Genomic DNA, 20,000 nt, shown 5'->3' on the forward strand with positions numbered 1-20,000 from the left:
GAATGTATCTTATTTTGTTTTAATTTTGTTCTGCTTGTTTTTTATTTTTTTATGGTTTATTTTATTTTATTTTATTTTATTTTATAACTCGATGTCTGTTTTAATTCCTTACTTTGTCTTCTATGTCTTCGTTTGTGTGTTTTTTTCCTTTTTCCTGTTTTTTTTTTAGTTTCTTTGTTTTTTTTATTTCATTCCCACTTGTGATCTCTTCCTTACTATTTTTATTTCATTTTCTAATTCTACTTATGGTTTTCCTTTCTTGTTGAATATGATATTACTTTTACTTTTTTTTTTTAATTTTGTCTTAATTTTTTTTTCTAATTTCTTTGGTTTCTTTTGTTGTCTACACTTTTTTTCTTTATTTTCTTTGGTTTCATTTCGTTTTTACTATTTACCATTTTTCGGGTTTTCTTCGCGTGCGTGTCAGCGGTGAATTCATGAACCAATCTTTCGTGGTCACGCATGATGAAGCGGAAGCAGCGTGCACGTGTATCTTGGTGTGACGGATGGGTGAGGAGAACAAGCAGTGGCAGGGCAGGGAGAGAGGGTCGGTTAGTGGTATGGGAGGGAGAGGCAATGGCAGGGGAGGGAGAGAGGGACGGGGAAGGCTGGAAAGGAGGTCGACACGAAGAGAAAGAACGTAAGAACATAAGAAATAAGGGAAGCTGCAAGAAGCGACCAGGCTTACACGTGGCAGTCCCTTTATGAAATATACCTAACTGTTTCCACCTATCATCCCCATCCATAAACCCGTCTAATCCCCTCTTAAAGCTCCCTAATGTCTTAGCACTAACAGCGTGATTACTGAGTCCGTTCCACTCATCTATCACTTTCTTCCTATCTCTTTCTTAAACTTAAATTTTTCAAGCTTGAACCCATTATTTCTTGTTCTATCCTAGTTGCTGATCCTAAGAATTTTGCTTACACCCCCCTTGCTATTACCCTTATAGTACTTAAAGACTTCTATCAGGTCCCCTCTTAATTAACCTACGTCTCTCTAAAAGAATGTAAATTTAACAGCTTCAATCTCGCCTCGTAAGGAATAATTCTCGTCCCGTGTATCCTTTTAGTCACTAAGAGAGGAGGACTGTAAAAGACTAAAGGAAATGGTAAGGAATTAAATAAGAAGAGATTAATTTCACTATGATCTTTTCCTAACATTCAGAGCATTGAAAGATTCCTTGCATGGACGCGGGAAAAGGGAAGGAATAGGTGACTGATTTCGTTATTCTAGTGTACGAAACAATTTAAGAAACAGTCGAAGAGTGAAGGAACTATAAAGAACTGAATACGGGAAATAAGGGTAAAAATAACAAGTGTGGTGAGAAATATTATTCACGAAACAAAATGGACTGAAGTATTCGTAAACTCGTAGGTGAGTATGTGGAAATGTGTCGGGCACAAGTGTGGTTGCAAATATCATACACGAAAGAAAATGGACTCTAATATTCTTGAGGTCGTCGATGAGTATGTGAAAATTTGTCGAGCACTGGAAGGATTATAAAAAAAAAAAAATGGACATGAAAGACAAGAGTGAAAGTAAATGTGTGTGATACAAATATTACACACGAAACAAAAGGTGCCATAATGGTCTTATAAAAACTGGTAGGTGATGGTTAAAAAATTACGAAGCAGTGAAAGGGTTATATAAAAGAAAAAAATATTGAGCACGATGAACAGGAGTCATAAAAAGAAGAAATGTCAAAGTGAATCTTATACTTATCGATGTATAGATGAAGGGAACGATAGGGAACGGGTACGAACGATAGGGGATTCTACAAGTACACATCCTATACCTTCCTTGAGTCGTAGCCAGTCCTTATCAGTGTAGGCGCCCTCCAGGGACACGCCAAACTGCTGTGACCCGAGGCTGCGGCTGTGGGTGTGGCGTGTTAGCTCCCCATCACGCGGCCTTTGTTGTGGCGTGTCGTTTATCTAAATCACAAATAACATCTTCAGAAGCGTAACAGACGATGTGAGTTTTTTCCTTTCTACGTCGAAAATTGTGTGATTGTGTGACGGTGAAGGTTTGTCAGTGTCGCCTCGTTCATGACCTATCACTAATATAACATTGAAAGAAAAAATGTATTTTATGATTTTCGTCTTTTGGACAAAAATTGCATGATTTGCGTTTTCTTTAGGGTAAAATTTATGCGTTATGTCCAGTTTGCGTGTGTAGTGACGCTGTGCCGCTGGAGAAATGTGTGTTTTGAAGTGACACACACAAAGAAACTGTGAAAATATGCATTTTCAAGTGACGTTGATAAAAAAGTGATGAGTGAATAAAAGGCGTGTGTTGAAGTGACGTAGGTCAAGTAATTGTGACTGATTGGAAGTGATACGACCAAAGTAATTGTGTTTGAATGGAAGGGATGTACACAGACAAAGAAATTCATTAACCGTGAGTAGTAGAGGCAACGTAATAGTGACTAGTGGGAAGTGATGGAGGCAAAGAAATTGTGACTAATGAATGGAAAGTTTTGCCCACAACCACGACTACAATTGTTAGTAATAATAATAATGATAATAATAATAAGATAAAAAAAGAAAATAATAATAAGATAAAAAAGAAAATAAATAAAAATGTGAATATCAAAAGGATGAACATTCCGTTACGCGATGCTACTTAAAAAAAATAATAATAATAATAATAACTAAATAAAGAAATTAAATAAAAATGTGAAGAATATCAAAGGGGTGAATATTCCGTGACACGATGCTGCTTCCAATCCAGGGACAATTCCACTTCTCGGAAAAGAAGATTTCACCTCTAAGACGTGTCAAGGCGCTTTGGATGCTCCGGGCCATCCATCCAGGCTTGCACTCCCTTTCTGGCGAGGGAAGGGGAGGAGGGGGACACCCAACCACCTGTCCAGCGGAGCGAGGGGAGATGGATGGTCGCGGATGGTTGCTCTGCCTCCCTGGATTGGCTGGCCGCTGTGTGGAATGCTTGAGGTAATACACGCCGGCGGGGAGGTGAGTGTGGCAGTCTGGATGTCAACAATTTACTGCCTCGTGTACGAGTATTGTTTATTTTCATTTATTTATTTATTTATTTATTTATAGTTTTTATTTATTTTTTTTTATGAAGTGTTATCTTGTATTTCTTCTTTGTATTTATTTTTATTGTTATTTTAATGGCATCTGGAATTTACTGCCTCGTGTTTTTTTTTTTTTTGTTTTTTTAAGGGTCTTATGTTGTATTTCTTCCTTTTATTTATTTATTTTTTTTAAGGGAGTCTACCTAAAAATTTAAAACAGTAGCGGTTTTTTATTTTTCTTGTATTTATTCTTTTCACTTTATTTATTTTTTTTAAGGAGGTGTACCTAAAGAAAATTCAAAACAATACTGCTCTTGTATATTTTTTTTCTTTTCTCTCGTTTCATTCATTCTTTTTATAAGGAAGTCTAACTAAAGAAAACTTGAAACCAAACGAAGTCCCCCTTAATTGCTGTTCACACACCTTCAGAAAAAAAAAGTAAAAAAGTGATCTAGTGAAGATAGCCAATTTAATTCCAGAGGTGTGTTAATCCTCCTCTCCTGAAGTGGTCTACGGTGAAGGGAGGAGAGAAGAGACACAGACAAAGAGTTCCAGAGTTTACCAGCTGAAAGGAGAGAAGCGGGAAAAGGTAGAGACGTCCAGAGTTTACCAGTGAAAGTGTTGAAAGAGTGTAGAGACTGGATAACATGAGGTGGATAACATGAGGTGGATAACTTGAGAACGTAAGGGATATTTTTTTTTTCCAGTCTCCCTTTTTTTTTTTTTTTTTCGTTCTTAAGGTGGACAGAATAGGAATGAAAGTAAAAGTTTTGTGCAGTTCTCTGTTGAATAGTTTGCATCATATTTCCTCCCTTTTCCATCGTCGAAGTATTCATTCATTCATCACATAGTCGAGTCATCAGTCAGTCATCAATCAATAATTGAATCAGTTATTTAAAGTTCAGTCATTAATCGATCAGTCAACTATCAAGCAGTCAGCTATCAATAAGTAAATTAGTCATCATCCAATCCATCACTCAGTCATCATTCAGGCTAGTCATCAATCAGTCATCAGCTAATTAATCAGTCACTTTTAAAAATTTATGGTTCCGGATATGATCAGCATTTTCAGGTACCTGGCATACCTCCCCAGTTTTACCTGTACGTGTGTGTGTGTGTGTGTGTGTGTGTGTGTGTGTGTGTGTGTAAAACTTGTCATCCTCCTTTTTTTTATTTTTTTTATCTTTTATTTTTTTTCTCTCCATGGTGGTTCATTACTTCCCTGTCTTTGCTCAGCCGCGCGTTGTCCCTCACTCACTAGAAAGGCCGTGCTTCATTTTTCTCCTCCTCCTCCTCTTCTTCCTCCTCGTCCAGCGGCTCAGGAAGCTTAATAAACCAGCCTTCCTTTGCCGCGAACACCAAAGACACAATAAAATCCAGGAACCTTATATTTTGCATGATGATGAAAACCCAACCTAACCTAACCTAACCTAGCATAACAACATAGCGTAACCTAATCTAACGTAACCTGACAACCTAACCTTACATAACCTAGCACATCCTAACTTAACCTAACCTAGCATAACCTTACAACAGGGAGCAATATAACCATAACTCATATTTTCCATAATAGAAGAGAAAACAATGCACAATATATGAGGAAGGATCTAGTTTTTCCCTCGATAATTAATCCGATTACATATTGGTTTTGAAATTGCTTATAGACATTACGTGCCTCATCATCAGGTTGTTGTTTACCGCTCCGGGCCTGTGGGTGGCTTCGCGGCGCAGTGCTTGCCTCGCAGTCGAAAGATTTCCAGTTCGATCTTGGCTCATGGTAATTCGTCGGTAGGAGAGGTGGTGTTAACATACTTGTGGAACGAAAGTAAAATTACAGAAACAGAGGCATTTCTTATTTTGAACTCATTAACATCTTCCAAGGACTGAAAACGTTCCCTATAACCACAAAATGTTCTTACTTTGAACTCACTAACTGTTGGCCTACAAAGTGTTCTTACTTTTACCTCAATTACTGTAGAGCCACGAAACGTTCTTATTTTCAACTCAAACACTGTAGAACCACAAATTCTTACTTTTAACTCAATCATTGTAACTGTAAATCCACAAAACGTTCTTACTTTTAACCCAATCACTGTAGACCCACAAAACGTTCCTACTTTTAACTGAATCACAAACTGAAGAGCCACAAAACGTTCTCAGCTGCAGTAAAGACCTCGAAACGTTCTCAACAGTCGTAAAAAAGATCGCCCACTGAACGTCACTTAAGTCTTCCGCGCTAACCGGATTGCCTGCAGGACGCCCTCCACTCCTTCAGGGGGATCAGGAAGGGCCAGGACACGCTCCCCACAACCCCCCTCCCGTCCCCTCAGTTTGGGTGTTGAGTGGGGGGAGCGGCTTCTGAAGGAGGGAAATCCTGGATCGGTGTTGAGTCTTGTCGAGCGTTGACAGATTCCTATCCCTTCCAAGAATCGACGAAGATGCTCCTCCTCCTCCTCCTCCTCCTCCTCCTCCTCCTCCTCCTCCTCCTCCTCCTCCTCCTCCTCCTCCTCCTCCTACGCGCGGCACCTCCACTTTCCTCCATCTCCGGTCCTGTCACTTGTCACTCCCTCCTTCGTGTAACAAGTTTCCATTCCATTCTTCCTCGCCTCGCACATCCTACTGACTCACTCCTTCGCTTTCTCACTAACAATTATCCTTCCTTCATTCATTATTCTTTTAACTTATTTCTGCTTCACTCTCCTTTATTTGTCCTTCTTGTATGTATATTCTAATTCATATCCTTTTTTGTTTCTAAATTTATCTTCGTGTCCTAAGTCATTCTTCCTACTTCATTGTTTTCCTTTTTAAATCCACGCATTCTTACCTCAGTATCTTAATTTAAACACTTTACCACTTAATTCCACTTACCCTTCTTAGTTTTTTTTTCTTAACTCATTTCTACATTTCTTCATACAAATCCACTTTTTTTTCTTGCCTCTACAGAATTTTTTTTTTCTTGCCTCTACATTCTGACTCATTCCTACTTCACTCCTCTTCCTAAATCCACCAACCATCCTTACATACCATAACACATGCCGCATTTACTCTACTCTTCCACTTATACCAGTACTCTTCCACTACTACACTGAAATCTCCTGCTTTTCCACTTAAGACGCACCGACATGCTTTACTTTTCCACCTACCACATTGAAATCCCTACTTTTCCATACTTTTCCACCGACCACACTGAAACCCTTACTTTTCCACCTCATACTTTCCTCCCTTATCTCCACACCCTCACCCACTCCACCACCACACTGACACCCACCCTTGCATCCACACAGTTCACACACACCCACAACCAAGCAAGTAGAAATAAACACACCACATCTACACTTTAAACCTCCAATTTCTCCACCAGCACCAGCACCACCACTCTCGCCACCAGTGCCGCCGCCTCACGCTCAACACTCCCAAGCAATAATGGAGCAATTAGAACACAATTATAGCGGCAATCAGGCAAGGGTGAAAAAGAGCGTCAGGCAACAAGCATCAGCGTTGAAAAGGTTGTTAAAGAGAGGCGCTTTTTTTTTTTTTTTTTAACGTCTGTCTGTTTTTTTTTTATTTACTTATTTTTTTCTTCTCTATCTCTTTCTCTTTGTCTTTCTCCTCCCCAAGCCCTAAATGGAACGTACGGAGGCTGGCTAGTCATCCATATTTGCTGCCAGTTTTTATTTCCTTCTTGCTAATCACTGGGGAGAGAGAGGGAGAGAGGGAGGGGGAAAAAATTTGCCTCTTTTCTCTCTCTCTCCCTTTTTCTTTTCTTTAAGCTGCTGTACATGATTAGCCTCATTGACTTCTTTTCCTCTGTTTATTTCTGCTCTCTCTCTCTCTCTCTCTCTCTCTCTCTCTCTCTCTCTCTCTCTCTCTCTCTCTCTCTCTCTCTCTCTCTCTCTCTCTCTCTCTCTCTCTCTCTCTCTCTTTATTCTTTTATTTTTCTTTCATTTTCTTCCTCTTCATTTTCTATCTTCCGTTCGTTATCCGTTTTCATTTATTTCGCTTCTTGCACTTCTGGCTTGTGTTAACCTTTGACATCTAGTTATCCTCTTTCTCTTCATCTTTCTCCTACTTCAATGTCTACTTTTTCTCTCTTTTCTATTCTTTTATTCCTCATTCTTCGCTCTTACCATTCACTTCACTTTGTTTCTCTCCATGTCACCGTCCTCGTCATCTCTGCCCCTTTCACTTTCCTTCCTTCTGTTTCTCCTTTTTACTTTTACTATTCAATCTCTACTGAAAAAAAAAGAAAAGAAAGGAAAAAGGTCCCCAAACATTCACGAAAGCATTATGTAAGAAAAGGTCTATTGCTGTTTGGTTATCCTTTATAATCATACGTAATCTTCCCCTTTTTCATTGTTCCTCTCCCCTGTCTCCTCCTCTCTCTCTCTCTCTCTCTCTCTCTCTCTCTCTCTCTCTCTCTCTCTCTCTCTCTCTCTCTCTCTCTCTCTCTCTCTCTCTCTCTCTCTCTCTCTCTCTCTCTCTCTCTCTCTCTCTCTCTCTCTCTCCTCGCCCCTACAGAAGGCTGGCAGCTTAGTGTGTCAGAATGTTCGAGAGAGAGAGAGAGAGAGAGAGAGAGAGAGAGAGAGAGAGTTTGGTATTTTTGAACTTAAATAGGAAGTGGTGTGTTTGTTGTTGTTTTTATGTAGTTATTTTATTTATTTTATGATGGTGGTGGTGGTGGTGGTGGTGGTGGTGGTTTTGTTGTTGTTGATGGTGGTCTTGTTCTTGTTGTTGTTGTTGTTTTTTCTTTTTTTCTTTTCTTTCTCTTCTTCTTCTTCTTCTTTTCTTTCTTTCTTTCTTTCTTTCTTTCTTTCTTTCTTTCTTTCTTTCTTTCTTTTCTTTATTTTATTCTTTCTTCTTCTTATTCTTCTTCTTCTTCTTCTTCTTCTTATTCTTATTCTTATTCTTCTTATTCTTCTTTTTCTTCTTCTTCTTCTTCTTCTTCTTCTTCTTCTTCTTCTTCTTCTTCTTCTTCTTCATGCAGCACAGGAAGAGGAAATCTTGAAAATATTTAGCGTTTCCTTGCTGGCCTGCACTCATATGCTGAGAGAGAGAGAGAGAGAGAGAGAGAGAGAGAGAGAGAGAGAGAGAGAGAGAGAGAGAGAGAGAGAGAGAGAGAGAGAGAGAGAGAGAGCAAACAGATAAACAAAGACATAGGAAGATCTGCGGACAAACAAAACAATAAAAAATAGAGAGACCACGCGGACGTAAATAAAAAAAAAAAGAAAAAAAGAGAGAAGCTGAAATAGAGAGGAAAAGAGAGGACTAGGAGAAAGATAATAAGAGAGAGAGAGAAGCGAAGAAAGGAGAAGAAAAAACGCACACAAGAAATAAAGAAAAAAAAAAAGCGGATGGACAGTGACATAAGAGTCATATGCTTGTGTGTGTGTGTGTTCGTAAATGTACAGTCGGTGCCAGAAGCCTTGTAACCTGACGCTCTCACTTCCATTGCATTTAGCGTGTTCCTTCAGCCTCACATCCTCTGATCTCCTTGGGTCCGTTCACTTGCCAGGTTCTGTAAGGTGACAGGCAGCACGTCGGACGACTTACGATGGAGACGAAACGGTTAAAATACTGCAGAAAAATACGAATACAAACTTTTGGCCTTGACTGTACCTGTTTTACTTCTTCATCGGATTAATTATGAACTCTGCCTGCCTGAAGTAGAGAGGCAGGCTTGCAATTAGGCGCCGTTGATGCAGCAGCCGAGTAGAAAATTAACCTTCAGGCAGACTTAACTTGCGCCATCACCAGCACTCATTACCCAAGTTCCTCTGATTGACCATTAGAAGTAGAGCCAAGATCATCGCTGAGGAGAGGAAGACGGAGCAGCAGCAGCAGCAGGAGGAGGAGGAGGAGGTGGAGGTATAAAGTCATTACCTCAGTCTCGCTTTGCTGTGTGTGTGTGTGTGTGTGTGTGTGTGTGTGTGAGAGAGAGAGAGAGAGAGAGAGAGAGAGAGAGAGAGAGAGAGAGAGAGAGAGAGAGAGAGAGAGAGAGAGAGAGAGAGAGGGCAAGTAATTCTCTCTCTCTCTCTCTCTCTCTCTCTCTCTCTCTCTCTCTCTCTCTCTCTCTCTCTCTCTCTCTCTCTCTCTCTCTGTACCCTTCATAATTATCTTTAACAATTTAATTATATATTTTTATTTATTTTTTAGATTTAGTCTCTCTCTCTCTCTCTCTCTCTCTCTCTCTCTCTCTCTCTCTCTCTCTCTCTCTCTCTCTCTCTCTCTCTCTCTCTCTCTCCGGCATTACTCAATCCAATCACCAGCGAGAGTTTCCTTCCCTTCGTCCAATCACCTCGCAAGTTTTCCCATCCCGGATACCCAATGAGAGGAGACTGCCATTCATTACAGCCAATCAGCGCCAAGATTCCGTCGCCATCCCATTCATTACGACCAATCAACGACGAATACACCTCCCACTGACAGCCTATCACTGGGGAGCACAGGTAGCTTGTCCACCAATCAGAAAGCACCCTGGAGTTCTCTAAGCCAATGAGAGAAATGGGTGAAATGTTTTCTTTTCGTTTTATGTGAGATTTTAAAGTTGTAAGTTGTGATTTTGTTTATTTATTTATTTATTTATTTATTTATTTATTTGTTTATTTATGTATTTGTCTATTTATTTATTTAAGGGAGCTGTGTAATTCAAATGTACTAGGGAAGGAATATACTGATGGCATGTTGCGCTCTCTCTCTCTCTCTCTCTCTCTCTCTCTCTCTCTCTCTCTCTCTCTCTCTCTCTCTCTCTCTCTCTCTCTCTCTCTCTCTCTCTCTCTCTTCGTTGATCCCTTTCCTCTTTTGTTTACAGAAGTCATAATACAAAATCTTATTACATTTTTTTTTTAATTCCTTTGGTTTCTGTGCGTCTTCGTAACCATTGTTTTATTCTCTGTTATAATTATTCTGTATCTTTTCTTCTCTTTTCGTTGTGTTTCCTTTCCTTTCTTTTTCTATATTCTGCATTTTCTGCATTCCTCTTTCTCCACCATTTCTCTTGTGACACTTTCTTTCCTTTCTCTTTCTCTCATCCGTTGTTCTACTTTCTTTTTTTTTTTCCTTTTTGTTCGTTTGTAATTCTTGTCCGTTTCTGCTCTTTTTCGTCTCCTCTGGCCACCTCTTTCCCTATTTTCTCACGTACTTCTTTCTCTCTTACTTCTTTTAACACCGTTCTTTCATCTTCCTATTTTTCTTCCTTCGCTTTTATCTTTTTTTTTATTTCCTGTCTCTGCCAACGTTTCTGTCCTACTCTTTTTTCTTTCTTTTTTTCTCCCCTTAGTTTTTTTTTTCTTACGATCTTGTTCTCAGTTTTCTCTCTACTTTTCTGTTATACCTCCTTTTATTCTCTGTTTCCTCACTTCCTCCAACGTTTTTCCTCCTCCCTAACTCGCATCCTCTCCTCTAACTCTTTTTCCTCATATTTTTTCCTCTTACTTTTTCTCTTTTCTACCTGTCCTCCTCCTCCTCCTCCTCCTCCTCCTCTCTGGTCTCATCCACGTACCAGTAATATTTTGCAGGTCACCTAAGTACTTCCTTCCTGCTGTTCATTTTAGCTACTTGAAAAAAAAAAAAGTGGGGGACAAAAAATAAAGTAAATTCTTCCCTTGACGATCTTGATGCAAAAAGGTGAAGAAAAGTTTAAAGAACAGTAAAGTTTTTTTTTAGAGGAGCTTTTGGTAGGTACTCTGTCGTCCTCCTCCTCCTCCTCCTCCTCCTCCTCCTCCTCCTGCTGCCGTCTTTTGAAGTGTTTTTATAAGTGACACGAAGGAAGAGGGAGAATGGAGGAGAAGGAAGGGAAGGAGGAAGAGGACGAGAATGGTAAAGGTAAAAGAAGTCTGGCTGTCTGTTTGTCTGTCTGTCTACTGTATCTCATTGTTGCGTGTCTCTACTGCTTCTACACTAATGGATGGATGAAAAAGATAAGTTGTTGTGTCTTGAAATCGTACCCTGCAAGAGACAGACAAACAGACAAACAAAAACTGACAGATAAGCAGAGACAACGAGAAATATAGACAGATAGATAGTTGCAGAGAGAGAGAGAGAGAGAGAGAGAGAGAGAGAGAGAGAGAGAGAGAGAGAGAGAGAGAGAGAGAGTCGAGCAATCACTTCCAGGGTTAAAAATGCTTGGCTAGGTAAGTGTGTGTGTGTGTGTGTGTGTGTGTGTGTTGGAGGAGGAGGAGGAGGAGGAAAGTGCGTGATACTGTGGTTTGTTAAGGCACGTTTGGCTGCTGGGGTTTGCTTCCTAGTCTCTCTGTTTGTGTGTGTGTGTGTGTGTGTGTGTGTGTGTGTGTGTGTGTGTGTGTGTGTGTGTGTGTGTGTGTGTGTGTGTGTGTGTGTGTGTGTATCTTTACCTTCCCCACACGTTCCGTCTCTTATGTATTGCCGCGCGTGTTGTGTGTGGCGCTTGCTGCCCCTGACCGTCTGGATGATTGAGTGGCTGGCCAGGTGTTTGTCAAATTATACGGTTCGTCAGGTGTGTGGTTTACCTGCTCCCGGCCTTGCTACCTGCCTACCTGCATTATTGCCTGACTGACTGGTTGGCTATCTGGCTGACTGGCTGATTCACTGACACATTTATTGACTGCCTAATTGGTTGGCTGGATATATGGGTGGATGTCTGACTGGCTGGCTGAGTAACCGACTATCTGTCTATTTGTCTAATTAATTGACGGATTGACATGCTGATTGACTGATTTTTTTCATAACTGCCTGCCTGCTTGACTGACTGACTGGCACGCTCATCACTCAGTGAACAGAACACCCCCACTATCCCCCGCCTCTCTCTCTCTCTCTCTCTCTCTCTCTCTCTCTCTCTCTCTCTCTCTCTCTCTCTCTCTCTCTCTCTCTCTCTCTCTCTCTCTCTCTCTCTCTCTCTCTCTCTCTCTCTCTCTCTCTCTCTCTCTCTCTCTCTCTCTCTCTCTGGACAACAAATCGAGCCAGTCAGTTCTTGGTGTTGAGGTAAAAATTTAATAACATTTGTATGGCCAAAATTGCCTCTCTTTTTTTCAATGGTGGGATGAGAGAGAGAGAGAGAGAGAGAGAGAGAGAGAGAGAGAGAGAGAGAGAGAGAGAGAGAGAGAGAGAGAGACTCAGCACATACACAAGTAGTAATATATTTTGTGTAGTGTTTTCAATATTCAGGAGGTAAAATATTCATTAATGTTAATCACTAATGACGATCATATTGGTGATAATAATAATAATAATAATAATAATAATAATAATTATTATTATTATTGTAATAATAATAATAATAATAACAATAATAATAGTAATAACTAACAATAGTAATCATAAAAGTAATCATAATAATAGTGATCATAATGATAATAATAATAATAATAGTAATAGTAATAATAATAATAATAATAATAATAATAATAACAACAACTCTGGATCACAAAATAAGATGAGGAGGAGGAGGAGGAGGAGGAGAGGGGATAAGAGACAGAGGAGGAGGAGGAAGTAAAGAGGGAAAGGAAGAAGAAGAATGAAACGTAGGAGGATGAGGAAAACTAAGAGAAAGAAAAAGAGAACGGGGAAAGATAAGAAGAGGAAGGTGAGAAATAAGAAGAGTATTAGGAGGAGGGAAAACTAGAACTAAAGAAGGAAGAGGAAGAAAAGAGGAAAAGGAAGAAGAGAAAGAAAAGGAGGACGAGAAAAAAATGAGAGAAAGAAAAAAACGATAAAAAATAAGAAGAGGAAGAGGACGAGGAGGAGGAGGAGGAGGAAGAAGAGGGGGAGGGGGAGAAGCAACAGCAGCACGGCGGGGCATCTCGTATCTCAGCGGCAAAAGTTCAAACAGCGGTGTAAATCTGGCGCCGTAAGTTTGAAGTTGGGCGCCCAATAAATACATTCCTGGGGGCAATCCTGGCGTCATTACCGCGGCGGCGTGGTGATGTGCTGGTGACGCGAGGGACAGGGTATGTGTGTGTGTGTGTGTGTGTGATACAGGACTGGTTTTATTCGTGTTTTTTTTTTTTTTGAAAGGCTACTGTGTTTATCTGTTTATTTATTTATTTATTTATTTATTTATTTATTTATTTTACTTTATTATTTTTTTTTAAGGTTGTTGATTTATTTATTTTTTTTTACGTTATTGTTGGTTTTCATGATTTTGGAATGATATACACTTGACCTGTCTGTCTTTTTTTCTGTTCATTTATCTTTGTTTGTTTGCCTGTCCGTCTGTTTGTTTTCCTGTTTTTTTTTTTTCTTCGGTCTGTCTGTCCGTTTGTCTTTTTCCCGTTTTTTTTATGTCCGTCTGTTTTTTCTGTCTCTTCCCGTTTCCGTTTTTGTTTTTTTTGTCCGTCCGTCTGTTTGTTTTCCTGTGTTTGTCTTTTTGTCACTTATTCTCTCTTTTTGTGTCTGTCCGTCCGTTTCTCTCTCTCTCTCTCTCTCTCTCTCTCTCTCTCTCTCTCTCTCTCTCTCTCTCTCTCTCTCTCTCTCTCTCTCTCTCTCTCTCTCTCTCTCTCAGGAATTTTTGAAGTCTGCTGTTGTCAAGAATTTCCACGACACTAACCCTTTTTTTTTTTTCCTTCGTTTTCCAATGATATGAATTTTAATGCCAAGGTGTTGTCTTTGTCTTCAGGAACTTTGAGAGAACTTTTCTTTTTCTTATTTCTTTTTTCTTTTTTCTTTCGCCCATAACGGTTATAGATTTCGCAAGGTTTCCAGAAGGCATAGAAAAGTTAATAAGGCAACGTACAACTCCTGTCACCTTTACTCCTGTGAGCTTCTCCCTTGATTCCCATTAACCTTTGCTCTTCATCACGAATGCAGGTTGTAGCAGCTAAAAGGGAGAGAATTACACTAAAGGAGAAATAAAAAATGCCCTTTAAACACCCGCCCAATATACGTTAAATTAATATCTAAACATTCTTCTTATTTCCGAATTTGAGAAGTAAAAAAATAAATTAAAGGTGGGGGGGAATGTTAGAGCAGCTAAAGGGAGAGAATTACACTAAATAAGAAAGAAAAATGGTCTGTATGCTCCGTGAACACTATAAACACTCGCTTAGTATGCAGTGTTCCTTCAGGCAAATTAATATCCAAACTTGAGTCTGGACAAGATGGTTAAAATGCATGAATAAAATCACTAAGGGAAAAAATCAGGTAAGGACAACTGAAGGGAGAAAATTACACCAAAGCAGAAACAAAAGATGCCCTGTAAACACCAATTCATTATTCATTGTTCCTTCACATGAATTAATATCTAAACTTGAATCTGGATATGAGAAGTAAGAGACAAATAAATTCAGTATAAAAAGTCAGGTTGAAGTGGCTGACGGAGAAAAGGGATTACACTGAAAAAGAAATCAAAATGCCATATAGACACATTCATATACGTCACCATGCGCGGTTCCTTCAAGTAAATTAGTATCCAAAACTGCGCTCTTGAGTCTAGATATGAAGATAAAATAGGATGAATAAATAGAATCAGTTAGAAGTGAAGGATAAAAAAGAAAAATCATCTGTAAACACACTCATATACGTCACTATGCGCTGTTCCTTCCGGTAAATGAGTCTCCAAACGGCGCTCTTGAGTCAGGATGTGAAGAGTAAAGATGAGTAACTAAAATCAGTTTGGAAATAGAAAAAAACAAACTTTACAAATGAATACACGACGATGTACGCTTTTTTTTTTTTTTATAAGTAAATTAACATCCTAACCACACACTCTTGAATCTGAATACGAAAAAAAAAGAAAAGAAAGAATAAATAAACCAGTAAAAAAAAAATCCATTCTCATATTATGCTTTTAAACGTGAACTATAAAAATAAACGTCTTTAATATCGCACGAACACTTAACACACAACACTAACTCAGACTTTACGGGGAGGGAGGGGGTGGAAGGAGGGGGCACAACACCCTCAGCCTAGACGTGGGAGAGCCAGGAGAGAGAGGAAGAGGAGAGGGTTTGGGGGACTAAGGGGAGGGATACACACTTGCCTTCACCTTGAGTGTCTGGAACATGAGACGCGGTGTTGTATTCGTGTGTTTACCTTGTCGTCGTGCTAGGCGAGGAGCTGCAGTGAGGAGCCTTCAAGGGGTGACGGAGGGCTGCCGGGTAGGGATGTCTCAGGGCGGCCTTGGCAATAACTAGCGTGACAGGCTGCTCTTAATGGCTGCTCATGTGTGGAGGTTTGTGATATTATGATAGATGAAGTGATACGGGTGTGATACGGGTGGGTAGATGAAAGGATAAATAAGTAAACTGCTGTAGGTGGAGGGATAAAGTTTGTGAATTAATATAGATGGATAGAGGGAAGGATAAGGTGGGTAAACTGCTGTAGATGTAAGGGTGAAACAGGTAAATTGATATATATGGAAGGATATTGATAGAAGGATAATGCAGGTAATTTGACATACGTAAATAGATAGATGGAAGGATAGATAGAAGAATATAGATATATAGAAGAATAGATAGAATAATAGGTAAAAGATAGAAGGATAGATAGATGGAAGGATGAATCGACAAACTGAGATATATTTTGGTAGGTGAGTAAATAGATACACAGATGGTTGGTTAGATGGGTAAATGGATGAATGGTTGGATGGATGTATAAAAAGGATGGGTGGATGAATGGATAGAAAGATGTATTGATAAGGAGTCAGATAGAGTGGATAGATAGAAAAATGCATACGCCACAACAAACATAAATAAAACAGTGTACAGTTGGATAAATAAATAGATAGATAGATAGATGGATGGAAAAACAAAACAAATACACGTAAATAGAAATATAGATGTAAGTGGACACAGGTACAAAAGAGAAAGATGCAAACAAGTAAACAGATAGATAAACAGACAAATAGGAAAAAAATAGATAAAATAAACACATAGATAAATAACTAGGCAGACAGACAGGTAAACAAATACGCAGAAAAATAGATAAATAAACAAAGACAGATACATGGAAAGACAGATAGATACAGAGGCAAATAGATACACTGACCGAGTAATTGGCAATCAGGCGGACAGATTGGGGAATGTGATGGACAGGTTGACTGACAGATGACCTCCTATAATGACATCAGTGAGTGCAGAATTGAAAGGTGAGCACGTGCTGATATCGAACTCATGGGGGCAGCAAGATAGAACAGCTGATAGATGGACTGACTGACTGCTTGGAAGAAATGAGCATTGTAAGAGAGAGAGAGACATACAGAGAGAGAGAGAAAAAAAATCTCACTTAAATAGATCAATCAATCGATACATGGATATAGAATAGGAATGGATAATATATTGATATATTTCAGTACGTGATGGCATTTACTTTTTTTTCTTCCTCCCCCTTTTTTTTCTTCCCATTTTCCATCATGAACGCAATGATGTGTCGGTGATAACGCGGTGCCGTAAAAATGAATGAATAGATGAATAAATAATCCTTCACTATGCATAAATAACATAGTGAGATTTGCTTTCATCATTTCTTTTTTTTTTTTTCATCTGATCATTTACGTATTACTTTTGAATAATATATTTTTTTTTTTTAGTGCCTGGCTATCGATTTTTTTTTTTTAAGTGTGCTTTGTGGATGTGCCAGAAAGAAAGACAAGTATGTGGTGTATAATGGAAGTTTCGTTTTGTTATATTTTCCAGTTTATTTAATGTTCGTCTGTTGAGGAAACTATTTTATTGTGTAAGTCTTTATCGTGTAAACCTCTTTTATTTTATTTTTTTATTATGTGAAATTTATACATGTGCTTGTTATTTTATTTATTTTTTTTTTTTTAAATGAATGGTTGTTGTTAAGCTTTTGATATATAGTTATTGTAATTCGGACCCCAAAAAATGTATTGAAATTAATAAAGCGATCTGTTTATCTGTCTATCTGTTTGGATGTGTGTTATCTTCACTCAAAATACTAATCTGGCTTCATTTAACCCTTTCACTGCGGTACGAAGCAACGAACAGCACGAGAAGTAATGCATGAAATCTTTATAAACATCAACAAGAATGTAGGGGATAAAAAAAAAAAAAAAAAGAAAAGGAAAAACCGTTTAAAGATTGCAAATAGCTACTCGTATAGAACAAATGAAAATGTCTCACAGTGATTAGTAATTAAGGAAAGATGTGCCAAATAACAGCCAGAGTTAATATTGAAGTAACTGCAGCACACTGTACGTAGCACATTCCTTGACTTCATTCCCTTTTTTTTATTTTTTTTTTATTTATTTTTAGTTCCTTTAATTCTCTTTTTCCTTCCTTTTTTTTTGGTTATTTTTTCCTTCATTCGCTTTTTTGACTTCGTTTTTACTTCCTTTCGTTTTTTTTTTTACTTTTCTTTTTCCCTCATTCCCTTTATTTATTTATTTATTTATCTATTTATTTATTTATTTATTTAGTTCCCTTTTTTGACGTCCTTCCCATTTTGCTGTTTTACTTAGCTTCCTTTCTTGCTGTTCTTTTATTTCACTTTTTTTTTCTTTTACACCCTTCCCTTTCTTCACTTCCTCCCTATTTCTGCTGTTCATATCCGTCACTTCCTTCACTTTGACACACGTCCAACCACCACTCGCTCTGAGGTTTGTTTACTCCACTCCAGTGTTTGGTGGGTGTGCCAAAAACTTGTATTACTCCGAGGGACGAAGAAAAATTGCTCAAAGGAAACAGAAGCCTCTATGCCTCGACACGCATTTTCAAACACGCAGAGACGCAGTGAATAACAGGGAAATAATTATTCATTGGTTCTCGTTAGCCTTTCCTTTCCCTCTTTCTCTCTCTCTCTCTTTCCCTTCCGTTTCTGTTTTCACTCTTCCAGTTCCTCCCTCTTCCAAAAAAATATTCCTTCTAGCTATATTTTGTCTATTTCTTGTTTCTGTCTCATCTGTTTCTCTCTCGTCTCGTCTTTCGTTCTTCTCGTCTCCATCTCTCTCTCTCTCTCTCTCTCTCTCTCTCTCTCTCTCTCTCTCTCTCTCTCTCTCTCTCTCTCTCTCTCTCTCTCTCTCTCTCTCTCTCTCTCTCTCTCTCTCTCTCTCTCTCTCTCTCTCCTCCGTCTTTTTTTCCATTACCCTCCACTCTCTTCTTCCTCATGCTTTTTCTCTCCCCCCCATTCTCTCTTCCTCTCCTCCATCAACCTTGTCTCTTCTCTCTCCAAAACAGACCGTATTTTGCGCACCATAACATCCTTCACTTCATCTATTTGTGTGTGTGTGTGTGTGTGTGTGTGTGTGTGTGTGTGTGTACATTATCGTTCACGTCCTTGCAATGTCCATTCCTCGCCTCACCACAGATTTCTTTACATACTCGCTCATAGAAGTACTGTTGGAGTTAAATGGTCTTTGCTCATTAGTGGTGCAGGAGGGAAGGTGTGCTGTAGGTTACGGTAAACGAGAGATGGAAATATTTCGAGTTGTGCTGTTGTAAGGATGTATTTCTTGCTGTGAAAAGAGGGAAAAGAAAAATAACTCGGGTCTTGTTCTTCTCTTATGCACTGTCTGATGGATTGGCTGACTGGCTGATTGACTGGTTCACTGTCTGTGTGTATGTCTGTCTGTCTGTCTGTTTGAAACTCTCTCTCTCTCTCTCTCTCTCTCTCTCTCTCTCTCTCTCTCTCTCTCTCTCTCTCTCTCTCTCTCTCTCTCTCTCTCTCTCTCTCTCTCTCTCTCTCTCTCTCTCTCTCTCTCTCTCTCTCTCTCTCTCTCTCTCTCTCTCTCTCTCACTTCGACCTTATGTAAGAGAAAATATCATAATTTACTTCATGACTTTTCCACATTTATGCAAGTCAGTCGCTATAATTTGCTCATTCAGTTGCTGGTTTTATTTATACGCGCTGGAAACGAGAAATTCACATGCTAAAAACTGTACTATAATTTTAGGTTGACGCTTTGCATGCGACTCGCTCATCTAAACATTACTATTATTTTTTTTTTTTCTAGATCAATAATGAACGAAATAATTTCACGCTAATATTGAAAAATGTATTAAAACGCGACGACTTACTGGAAACCCCATTCGCTGAGCTGATTAAGTTTATTTATGGTACTATTTTTCTTCTCTTTTTCCACTTGGCTTTGCGTGCAGACGGTAATGTGTTAATCTTTGGCTGCGTATTTACTTCCATGCGTTGTGTTGGAGAGACTTTGGAATTTTAGGGTTAAAGAGAGCTTGTTAAGAGGAGAGTAGCTGTTAGGAGAAGTTTGATATATTTGTTTTGTTTATGCATTGGTTTGTGTAGTAACCTGTTTATTTCTATATTTATTTGTTTATATGTTGGTTGTTTATTTATTTATTTATTTGTATATTTGCTTGTTTATTTAGTTATTTACCTCTATTTATTTTACGTATTTATTTATATATTTATTTGTTTATTTATTTCATTTGTTTTATTTATTTATTTATGTATTAATTTAATTTTAAGTAAAAGGAGCTGTAATCTAGGCCATCGAAAAATATATAGAAAAGCCCACTGATCGCCCCAGTCCCTAGAAGAGTATAGTCAGAAAAGGATTATTCAAATTATGAGAAGTGTCTTGATAACCTTCCTACTGAGAGAGCTCAAGTCAGAGGTAGGAGGAAATACAGAAGCATGCAGGGAGCTCCGGAGTTTACCAGTAAGAGGAATGAAAGACTGGGAATTTTGGTTAACTCTTGCATTAGGGAGGTGGGCAGAATGGGGATGAGAGGAAGTAAAGTCTTGTGCAATGATAGTCTAAAGGTACTAGGTAATTGAAGGGTTAGTAATGGTTTGTTTAGAGTATTAGTATGTGGTTATTAAAAAGGGTATCATTGTTTTAATGTTATGGTATGTCTTGTATTTATAACGTAGGGTAATGAACAATATTGATGGAGGAAATAAGATGTGGATTAACTTGAAACGGATGGTAATAGACGAAAAGTTCTGTAATGAATTAAAGAAAGTTAGGCGGAGTTTGAAGTTTTAATGGACTTTGAAGAAATTAAATATACGGAATGGGTAAATAATGCATAAATAAGACTGGTGTAAAGAGTCGAG

The 20,000-nt window shown here is 38.6% G+C and overlaps 1 long non-coding RNA gene across 1 annotated transcript in view; it reads left to right on the forward strand.

Annotated features, from left to right (window-relative positions):
- LOC135109134 (uncharacterized) overlaps nucleotides 1–20,000 on the forward strand; it is a 110,841-nt gene that overhangs the window by 82,642 nt on the left and 8,199 nt on the right. Inside the window, exons 2-3 of the long non-coding RNA XR_010272588.1 lie at nucleotides 2,735–2,955; nucleotides 3,521–3,630. This is a non-coding gene — a long non-coding RNA (uncharacterized LOC135109134). The remainder of the gene's footprint in view (nucleotides 1–2,734; nucleotides 2,956–3,520; nucleotides 3,631–20,000) is intronic.

Source organism: Scylla paramamosain, chromosome 18, assembly GCF_035594125.1.
Source record: "Scylla paramamosain isolate STU-SP2022 chromosome 18, ASM3559412v1, whole genome shotgun sequence".
NCBI classification, from domain to species: Eukaryota; Metazoa; Arthropoda; class Malacostraca; order Decapoda; family Portunidae; genus Scylla; species Scylla paramamosain.